We start from the raw sequence: 9,373 nt of genomic DNA, 5'->3' as shown, positions 1-9,373 counted from the left end.
TGGTCTGTATCACCTCACCCACCATCCGCCTTCAGAGGCAGGCTCTCATTTCTACAGTCCAGGCTGACCAGACTCATGAAATCCCGTCTCCGCAGTTGCTGGATACCAGGCATGCGGACCACATCCAACTCTTTAGTCTCTTGACACATGCATAGTAAATCCATGCAACTGGGTCCTAACATGCCTCCCTCCCCCAGCGTTTCCTGGTACCTCCTGCTGGCTGCTGCCCATTAGAGGCTGTGCTCTGATTTCTATTACTAAATGTGTCTGTTCCCTGGTTGCTACACGCAAAAGCAAGCTTACTGCTCGTGGGCATGCACAGCCGCTGAACACGGGAAACGCCGCCTCCCGTTCTTTCAGAAAGAAAGCACTTGTAGAATAGACTTTTTTTTTAAATGTTTGGTTTTAATTTAATTGACCAAGTTTTGCTCCAGAGGAAGAAAAAGGAAAATGCACTTTACCTCAAGTGTTTTCTTTTGAAACTTTAGTGGCAGTTGGGGGAGCAAGTTTACAGATCTCCCATGCCAGTTTAGTGGCTCTTCTTGCGACACCCCCCACCCCAAAAGAAAATGACCCAAAAGAGAAGTGAATGGTTTAAGGGCGAGGTTGCTGGCTCTTCCTTAAAGCTCTGGATCTTTGCAGCGGAAGGTGGACTGTGGGTGTAAATATGTGCTTCACTGGCAGTGACCTCCTCGCAGGGCCTCTGGACCCAGAATTTCCTGCAGGTTTCCTGTTGGGTGGCTCCAGGGCAAGCTAGGGGTGGGCAGGAAAGGAAGATGCGCTGCCCAGGAGTGGGGGCGGGGCAGACCTCTTGCGTTTGAACCCCCTCCCCCGCCCTTCCAGAGCCCGCCTCGGGGCGTGGTCCCGGCAGGCTGGGAGGGTGCCCGAGCTCTGGACTGGGGCGTGCAGCTTCGGGACCGGAGATGCTCGGTCAGTCATCCTGTAGCCGCTGAGGCTCCCCTCTCATTTCTGCAGTGCCAGCCAGACCGGACCAGAGGTAAGGATCCGAAGTGCAGGTGGCCCACGACCAGGGCGGGCACCTGGCGCGGGCGTGGCCGAATGACGGGACTCAACCTAGGCAGGAGTTCAGATTGGGACTTTTGGAAACTCTGCGTTGCGACATACGTTTGTGGCTTTTCAAAAAGAAGTCTTTCTGGGATACTAACAATAAGCAATGACCTCAGTTGTGTGCTGACTGACTATGGCTGGCTTCGCACGAGTGAACTTGAGGCACCTTTGGAAAGTGAGCTAGTGGGAGAGCAGGGCTTCACGTGGAAGCACCACCCAGCCATCGGGATAGAGAACGCTTGTTCACAAGCATAGCTCTAGGGTTCGGGGTTTCCTTCTAACAAACATTATTCCTATATCTATACAGAAGCCTCGTTTGGAAAAATCACTGTTTCTCCTCCTATTCTTTTATTTTCCTCCTTTTATCCTTTAATAATGTCCTGTGAATATAAATTAATTTTCCGTTGTTGGTGGCTATGAAACATTTACTTAGTTGCTTTCTGAAAAAATATGGCTTTAAGGGGAGGTGATACTGTTAGCCACTGAGAATATCCACACACACTTTTCTCCACTTTCTCTGCTGGGGCTTTTACAGTTTACCCATAAACCTTTGGGTGATGCCTCTTAGTTCCAAAGGTTCAAACCTAGGGTCTCACACATGCTAGGCAAGCCCTCTACCACCTGGCTAGAACCCAGGCCCCATTCAAGTATTTCAAACCTCTTGAAAATGTCCCCAACTTCTTTTTTTTTCTTAAAATGATTCTCGCCGCAAATATTCTACTCAGCAACTACTCAGGGAGTTGGGGACACGGTGGAAAAAGTAGTAATCAGGTAGTCCCCCCCCCCATTTTACAGGCATATTATAATTATTATCATAATGCGTGTCGTGATGTTCAGGTAGACTGCGTTCTATAATTCCATCTCTGTTCGGTTCTAAGTACAGACCCTCACACAAGTCTGTATTTAACCACCCATCTTCACAAGCAAGAAAACATAATCACAGAATCAGTTATGAGAGTCTTAAGAACATTATCTCAGAGATGCAAGCCATCCGAGAAAGCTGAGCTCATCTTTCCAGAGGTAGCTGCTAAGTGATGTCTTACTTATTATGCTGCCCAGGCTGGTCTCAGACCCCTAAGCTCAAGCCATTCTCCTGCCTCAGATTTCAGGGGTGGGGCACAAATGCTGGGGGGCCACCATGGGACGCTTCCTCTGAGACTCTTATCTGCAGTCTTAAAGCCATATTCCCTATCCAAATTTGAGGTAATGATTAGATCAAATCCATGGTAAGGTCCACTGAAACAGAATTTTCTCTTTTTGGTGTGCTGAGGAGGGCAGGGAGCCCAATCGCCTGCATAATTAAACTGCAAACCCCCTCTTGGCTTTCAGGAAGTGCAGAGTTTCCTTTGTTCAACTAGCTCTTACTGAACAAAAGCTAATAGAGACACACCAGTTTCCTTCCCACTGAGTGGTGGCCTGTTCCAATCAGCCTGCTTAATGCTGTTAATTCTGTCTTCCCATCAGCAGGTATGGAGTGTGAGTTAGCAAAGTTATTCTCGGGGGTAGAGAAGCGCCTCAGTGGCAGGACATTTTCCTGGCAAGGACGGAGCCACAAGGAAACAGCTAGTTATGAATAACAAGGACTGTAAGTGTTAAGAATATATATTTGGTTATATTTAACAGAACAGTTTGCTAAATTCTAGTAGGAAAAAAACTACCCTTAAGCGACCCAAGGCATCTTCTGCAGTACTCCAATGTTTCTATCAAAGTACAGTATCCCTTCCTACAGTCCACTGTGAACTGCAGACCAGTAAGGTTTTCCCTTGCCCACCTACGTGGTCTGGGAAGACTGCTGCATGAATCAGCCATCCCCTGATGCATATCAGCACCAAGCGTTGGAAGACTGACAGGAGATGGTAATTTTTATTTGTCTGTTTTCTCCCCACACTACCCATACAAGAAAAGCAGGGCCAGATGGAGTTCACGGTAAGTTGTACTATACTGTATTGTATATTGTTTGGGGTTTTTTCTCATTTTTTTTTTAGAAATTAAAAACATTTTTCTTTCATTGAAAATAGGTATTTTTCCTCATATAAGTATTCTGATTACAGTTTCCTCTTCCCCTACTCCTCCCAGTTCCTCCCACCTCCCCTCCCATCCAGACCCACACCCTTTCTGTCTCTCATCAGAGAACGGGCAACTAAGGAGTCATAACAAAATAGAATGCAGTAAGATAGATTTAAAAAACTAATGGTTTTTCCTAATTGGAAAATAACCAAACAAGAAAAGGGCCAAAGTGAAAAACAAAAGAAAACACATATAGACAAACAGACACACATTCACATTCACAGGGATCCTATCAAAACTCAAAACCAGAAGAAACACTATATATATATATATATATATATATATATATATATATATATACACACACACACACACACACACACACACACACACACACACACAACGAACCTGTACAGTTTGGTGGGGGGAAGCCATGACTTAACATAAGGAAACAAAGAACCTCCAAAGATGCCACTGAGTTCATTTTGTGTTGGCCATCTACTGATGGGCATAGGGCCTCGCCCTTAAGTGTGGTTTGCTTCCCCAGTGAGACTCCCTTGGAGAAAACTAAATTTTCACTTGCAAGTGACTATCAATTGAAGATGGCCTCCAGGTTAGGAATGGGGACATGTGCCCAATTCTCACAGCTCTAGGATGCCATCTGACGCAGAACTATACAGGACCTGTGCACACTGCCTCCGTCTCTCTGAGTTCATATGGGTACCAGCCCTGCTGTGTCTGGAAGGCCTCGGTTCCTTAATGTTCCCCCATCCCCTCTGTCTTTTGAGTCTTTCTGTCTCCTCTTCCTCAGTTCCCTGAGCCCTGAGAGGAAGATTTGATGGAGACCTCTCTCCCATTTGAGGATGAGCCTTTCAAGGTCTCCCACTCTCTACATAAAAATAACTCTATCTTGCCATATATTTTAATCCCATTCCCTCTCCTCCCCAAGCTTCTCTGACTTTTTTCTCCAGCCAACTTCACGTTCTCTCTTTCTGTCTCTCAAAGAACAACAAAAATCAAAACAAACAAGCAAAAAAAAAAAAAGAGTGATAAAAGGAATTTACCAAAGCAATGCACAAAAGCACACACAACCCAAGGAGTTAATTTTGTGTTGGGCCAGCTACTCATGAGCAAGGGTCAGCCCTAGAGTATGGCTGATATACCCAGGGGCACTCCATTGGAGAAACCCAACTTTCATTCTAGCAGGTCTTAATTGCCAGTAGCATCTTGGTTAGGGGTGAGACTTTGTGTCCACTTTTGTCTGGTTTGGCTTGTGCAGGACTCATGCATGCCTTCACAGTCTCTGTATGTCAACCCCGTTTTAAGACGCTGTTTCCTGGGAGCCACCCACCACGTCCGGCTCTTACAGTCTTTCCACCTCTTCTTCCACATAGAGCCCTGAGCCTTGAAGGGAGAGATTTGATGATGACATCCACTAAAGGCTGCGTGCTTCAAAGTCGCTCACTCTCAGCTCATTGCCCTGGGGTGAGCCTCAGTGTTAATCCTCTGGATGGGAGCAAGCAAGGCACTGATCATGGGTCCAACAATATTTTATTAGGAGTGATTCTATTGCTAGATTGCTTCAGCAGAATAATGGCATTTCCCCTAAGACTCATGACCTATCTAGTCTTAGGTTCTTGGCCACTTTAGCAGCGTCGCATATGTGTTTCACGTCATGGAAAGGCCTTACATCTAGTCAAAAAGAGATTGCTCATCCCCGGAATATTTATGCTAATGGGACACCAGTCTACTACATGCAGGTCACTGTTGTGGGTCAGAGGGTTTGTAGTTGGAAGATGTTGAGGACTAATGATTTTCCTCGAGTGGTGTGCACAGTACCCTAAACTCTGGTCAGAAGAGGCGAAGCTTCTAGTTAGGCACCAGCTTGAATTCTCCATGTTCGATGGCATATGTAAGTTGTATCTTCAGCAGCAAAGACTCACCAGCAGGTTTTGGGGAGCATCCAATAGCCTTGATAATAGTCTGTGATGGTTGGGGGACTCCTTTGGCCAACAGCTCAACAAAATGTAACCTATTCTTGGCACTGGGGGTTTTACTCAGTGGCATAAGACATCTAGTTGGCTGTTGTCTTCCCCAATAGAGGTAACTCCATTTAAACCCTTTCCATATGTACAGGAAACATCTAGAGTAGAAGGCTTTTCAAAAGCCCTCTAGTCTGACTGGTCCCTTCCCATATTTCACTCTTTACCCTGTCCTCCCATCCCCCTGTACATTCAAAGCTCCTACTTTCCCCCTTTATCTCTTTATAATACTATGTTCTATTTTCCATTCCTTGGAACATTGCTTCCTCTTTCTTAGTGCCTATACTGGCTGGTTTTGTGTCAACTTGACACAAGCTGGAGTTATCACAGAGAAAGGATTCTCCCTTGAGGAAATGCCTCCATGAGATCCAGCTGTAAGGCATTTACTCAACTACTGATCAAGTGGGGGAGGGCCCAGCCCATTGTGGGTGGTGCCATCTCTGGGCTGGTAGACCTGGGTTCTATAAGAAAGCAGGCTGAGCAAACCAGGGGAAGCAAGCCAGTAAGTAACATCCCTCCATGGCCTCTGCATCAGTTCCTGCTTCCTGACCTGCTTGAGTTCCTGTCCTGACTTCCTCTGGTGATGAACAGCAATGTGGAAGTGTAAGCTGAATAAACCTCTTCCTCCCAACTTGCTTCTTGGTCATGATGTTTTGTGCAGGAATAGAAACCCTGACTAAGACAGTCCCTCACTAACTACATAAGCTTGTGGCTATTCTAATTGCAAAGCAGATATCTAAATCTTAAATGCCAACATCCACATATAAGAGAAAACATGCACTCTTTGTCTCCTAGAGTCTGGAATACCTCACTCAGGATGATCATTTCCAACTCCATCCATTCACCTGCAAATTCCATCTTACTTAAAAGCTTAGTCATATCCCGTTGTGTAAACTTACCACATTTTTTATTATCTATTCGTCAGTCAGTGGATATACAGCCTGTTTCTAATTTCTGTCTGTTAGGAATGAAAGCCACAGTGATCAGAAACAAGTACCACGGGAATAAAATGCAGAGTCCTGTCTTCACCATCACTCTGAGGAAACACCATGGTCAAAAGCAAGCTGGACAAGAAAGGGTTATATGAGTTATGCCTCCACATTCATGGATGATCAATGAAGGAAGTCAAGGCAGGAACTCATACAGGGCAGGAACAAGGAGGCAGGAGCTGATGTAGAGGCCATTGGGAGTGCTGCTTACTGACTTGCTTATCATGGCTTGCTCAGCCTGCTTTCTTATAGGATGCAGAACTACCAGCCCAGGGATGGCACCACCCATAATGTCCCTTCCCCTACCATCACTAATGCCCTAAGACTGGATTTTATGGAGACAAATTTTTTTTTCAACCAAGGTTCCCTCCTTTCAGATGACTCTAGCTTGTATCAAGTTGACACAAAAGTAGCCAGCCCAAGTCCTGGGGTATATGCTCAAGAGTGGTATAGCTAGGTCTGTGTTGATCAATTTTCAGCTTTTTGAGGAACCTTCACACTGATTTCCGTAATGACCTTACCAGTTTGCACTCCCACGGGCAGTGAGTGAGTGTTCCACTTTCCCTGCACCCTGGCCAGCATGTGCCGTTATTTGTGTATTAATCTCAGCCATTCTGACTGAGGTAAGATGCCATCCCAAAGTAGTTCTAATTTGCATCCTTTGATGGCTAAGGATGTTGAACATTTTCAAAAGCACTTTTGATCCATTTGTGTTTCATTTTTAGAGAACTTCCTATATAGTCCTATACCCGATCTTTAATTGGATCATCTGTTTTCTTGAATTCTTTGAATATAGCCATCCGTAAGATGTAGAATGGATAAGCATTTCTCCACATTCTGTAGTCAGCTGCTGGGGTTGAATGATGGTATACAGAAGCTTTTTGGTCATTTATTAATTGACGGTCTTCTGACATTTGACAAAAATTACACACTGTTAAAAAACAAGACAGTACCTTCAACAAATGGTGCTGGTCAAACTGGTGTCTGCATGTAGAAGAATGCCAATAGGTCCATATCCATCACCCTGCACAAAGCTCAACTTCAAAAGGAGCAAAGACTTCAACAGAAGGCCATAAACCTGAGGTCTGATGGAAGCAGAATGGGGAGATTGTCTTGAACTCACTGGCACAGGAAAGGGCTTCTGAGCAGGACAATGATAGCACAGGCCCCAGGACCAACAATAAGAGGGACCTCAGGAGCTGAGAAGCTTTAGCAGGGCAAAGGACACAGTCATCTAAGCAGATCAGCAGCCTAGAGAACAAGAAACAATCTTTACCAGCTATACATCCATGGCAACTTAGTATCTAGACAGTATAAAGAACTTAAAAACAAACGAGAAAACATCCAAGTAAAAGAAGAGGCACAGAACCAACCACGGGTTTCTCAAAAGATGAAACACAGTGGCTGGGAAATACTTCTTAAAATGTTCAACATCCTTAGCCACCAGTTCTTCAGGAAGCTGGGACTTGATCTACCCCAAGATCCAGGGCATAGATCCAAAGGACTCTCCCTTATTAGAGAGACACTTCCTCAGCCGTGTCCACTGCTGTTCCAGTCATAATAGGCAGAAATTGGAAACAGTCTAGATCTCCAGCCACTCATGAGTGGATCATGAAAGCATGCTGCATTTAAACAATAGAGCATTTGTTAAATATGTTTTTGAAATGGAATATCTGTTAAAATCTGTGATTATGATATTCACAGGTAAATGGATGGACCTAGAAAAAAATCATCCCAGTGAGGTAATCCAGACCTGAAAAAGCACACACATGCACACACACACACACACACACACACACAAAACAATATATGATATATACTTTTATATGTGTATATGAGGTATATGTGTCTGTATATATGTATACAATGTATATATATATATATATATATATATATATATATATATATATATATATATAATGTGTAGATTTTGTGTCCTACTATTTTGCTGAATGTGTCTATCAGCTATAGAAATTTTCTGGTGGAATCTTCAGGGTTGTTTTTTTTTACTTATAAAATTAGACTAAATAGAGACACTTTGATTTCTTTCTTTTCTTTTGTATTTACTTGAGATCCTTGAGATCCTTCAGTTACCTTACAGCTCCAGCCAAGACTTCAAGTACAATATTAAACATGAATGGAGAAAGTGGACAGCTTTCTTTTTTTCCCTGATTTTGTGGAAATGCTTTGTGTTTTTCTTAGTTAGATGCTAGCTATGGGATTATGGTATTTTGCCTTTATTATGTTGAGGTATGTCACTTTAAATGTTTCTTGTTGTAGATATATCTGTCTTAGGTAGGGTTTTACTGTTGTGAAGAGACACCATGACCAAGGCAACTCTTACAAAGACAACATTTAATTAGGGCTGGCTTACAGGTTCAGAGGTTCAGTCCAGTAACATCAAGGCAGGAGCATGGCAGCATCCAGGCATGGTAAATGGGAAGCTGAGAATTCAACATCTTCTTCCAGAGGCAAACAGAACTCTGGGTTCCAGACAGCTAGGAGGAGGGTCTTGAAGCACACGTGCACAGTGACACACCTACTCCAACAAAGCCACACCTCCTAGTAGTGCCACCCCCTGGGCCAAGCATATTCAACCCACCACAATATCTGATCTTGCCTTTTTTGGATGCTACTCCAGTCTTTGGTGGCTGTTGTACCAATTTGGATCCCCATTTAGTGTGACAGTAGTGGGGTGCTTGAGTCCCATCAAGTGTGGCAGTTATGTGTCCCCTGCAGGTTCTAAGAATATAGATGGGATAGAAGAGATGGAAGAAAGGGTGTCAGGAAACTGGGGGACCCTGGCAGGACAGCAGGAGGCTGAGTCCCAGGGAGATGAAGGGGGCTGGGAGGTGGGACTAAGGCTGGCAGATAGTGAGAGGTCTAAGAGCACTCTATATGGGAGAAGCAGACCATAGCCCAGCTGAATCCCAGACAGGTGTCTTGAATATCTTTTTAAGGAAAGTCAACATTTGGACATAGTTCTTTGGGATCAAGAAACAAAGCAACCAGGTAAATACACCAGTTTGCAAGCAGAGGTTAATAACTCATTTGTGGGAGTCATGCAAGGAGGATTTAGGTATACTTAGTACAAATGAAAATTTGGAGACCTTTGTTTAAATCGATCAGTGTGAGATGCCAAACACACACACAGCTATTGGCTTTGATAAAATTAAGCAAGTAACAGACTCTCCACACAGGTGCAAAATGGAGGTGTTCTGCAGGATAATCTTAGCATGGAACATGCTTGAATATTCTAGGCTAGGT

Source organism: Micromys minutus (genome assembly GCF_963924665.1).
Source record: "Micromys minutus genome assembly, chromosome: 14".
Classification (NCBI taxonomy): domain Eukaryota; kingdom Metazoa; phylum Chordata; class Mammalia; order Rodentia; family Muridae; genus Micromys; species Micromys minutus.
Note: the sequence above shows the minus strand (reverse complement) of the source record.